Source organism: Atta colombica, unplaced genomic scaffold (assembly GCF_001594045.1).
Source record: "Atta colombica isolate Treedump-2 unplaced genomic scaffold, Acol1.0 scaffold207, whole genome shotgun sequence".
NCBI lineage: Eukaryota > Metazoa > Arthropoda > Insecta > Hymenoptera > Formicidae > Atta > Atta colombica.
The window spans coordinates 2,552,443-2,554,633 of record NW_017259302.1 but is presented as its reverse complement, the minus strand read 5'-3'; the positions used below and the strand labels follow the sequence as shown (position 1 = coordinate 2,554,633).

Below are 2,191 nucleotides of genomic sequence, written 5' to 3'. Positions count from 1 at the left end.
ATATATATATATTTTATATATAATTATATATAATTATATTTTTTTCCAGATTCTCAAAAGAACAAATAAATAAATTCATTGTAATAATATACAATATGTATGATAAGATTCTTAGATTACACATATCATTTACGTATATTATTTCCAAAGAGGTTGTGTTAGCAAAAACGGAAGAAGAATCCAACATTATCCGTTATCTTATATAAAATTCTATCTCGAGATGCATTAAAAATATTATAGTGAAAGACTTGATTACAACGTCGCTCAAGATCGTTATTATGTGAACAAAATGTGTTATTAAAATGTACTATTAAGAGATTGTAATAATAACTCTTGAACTAAAATCAAATCTTTATCAACAAGATTGTTAATTACTGCGTGGGTAACGGAAGGGTTAAATAGAGCTATAAAAGATTGTCGTTTGAAACAAGTCAATAGCCCCGTTTATTGATCGATACGCAATGATTTTGCTTACCACCATGGAATTAGTAATAGCTTACACGTCGACGTTAATCTATGCAAATTACAGTAGTGAAACTCTAACCGTTATGGAACAAAACTCATACCCGACTGAATACGTTGATGTAATTCTAGTCGTTTAAGCAAAAAAATGAAATTTCAGCAGCGAAACGAGCTCGAAAATGCATTCATTGTCTGCTTGTTATACACGACGAGAGATCTTTCGCGTTTCTCTCAAATTAATATAATTTTATTGTAAGAAATTCCTAGAAGAGTGGCTAAGCTATCGAGGATAAAATATTAACTTATAAGAAATTAATAAACACGTTTATTCAACTTTCTTCATAACAACCTTCTTCTCTTCTTTTATTTCCTTTTTATTAATTTTTTTAAATAATACAAAATAGAAACGCTCTTTTTTAATTCTTATTAATTAAAATTGTATAACATTTTTTCGAAACGCCATAATGTTTCCCAAAATATTCTTTAATTAATAAAAAGAAATGTTCATTCTTGCTACTTGTTGCATTCACATATCGACACCAACGAGTTAATTTCATTTGCAAGCCCGTCCGATTTTTTAGTCCCGTTTGTTAATTCACTTTGCACAACTCCCACTTCTCGATTCTCGCGGCAGACTTATACGGCGATGAGAAAACACCGGGTCTCGGCTTTTACCGCAAACTTACCGCGCTCGCCGCGCACGTCTCAACGTCGGATCGACTCTCGCAAGGTCGTTCCATGACGTTCAAATATCACCGACCACGCTGAAAATCGTTTCGAGCGATGTAACATTTGGTCAGGAAACGCACACAGCAAGTTATCGAGAATCTATAATCAACGTGTCACGACTCTTGAGGACTTATCGTCGCGAGTCGGTAGCTGCGTTTTATGTGGGTGTCACGCCACGCAATGCGACGCAATGCATGTGGGCAGCGACACCCGATCGTACTCATTTTGCAACGCACATCTCACGCTCGTCTTTGCGCGCGTGTAGGTGTCGTACATCGCGATCATCCGAAGCGAAGAACATGACTGCATTCTAATTGTGATCGGGCGATTACACGTAGAAATAGAGGATAGTTTGATCTAAAAATTAATAAGAGTTTGGATATAAGAAAATTATTTTTAATTCTGCCATATTTTAATAATTGCTGAGAGAAAGAGAGAGAGAGAGAGAGAGAGAGAGAGAGAGAGAGAGAGAGAAATAGAATAAAATTTATTCTTTTCAATTGGCTTTTACACAAACAGCATTTACATAAAGCTAAGAAGGGACTTGGTTTACAAACTTTGTTGCTTCTTCATTCATCCATATCTTTCTCACATGCACTCCTATTTTAATTGCTTATTGCACAACTTTCTGTCTCTCTTTCTATCTTTATTATTGCTCTTTTATCTTACCTATGTCTTAAATATATTATTACAGTCAATACCCGTTTCTTATGTAATCACAGCCATAATCCTATACACACAATTCTTTCTACATAACCATCGTTGCCTCTCTACAATTTATCGGATCTTATCGTATCCTAATTATTCTATCTACTATCGTACATTTTTTTTCCTTCTCTTCTATTTCTGAGAAAGAAATAGATAAAAAAGACATAAAAAGACAAAATGAGAAAAAGAAAAAAAATAGTAAATGTCTTTTTTTGCCGATTTTGTTAAAATTACTATACTCTACATACAAAACTGCGGCTTGTATAAAAACTTTTATTAAAGGGTTTTCATA

General features: G+C 33.5%; 1 protein-coding gene across 1 annotated transcript in view; it reads right to left on the bottom strand.

Moving 5' to 3' along the window:
* Positions 1-2,191, bottom strand: part of LOC108687563 — a 33,224-nt gene that overhangs the window by 24,969 nt on the left and 6,064 nt on the right. The window lies entirely within an intron of this gene.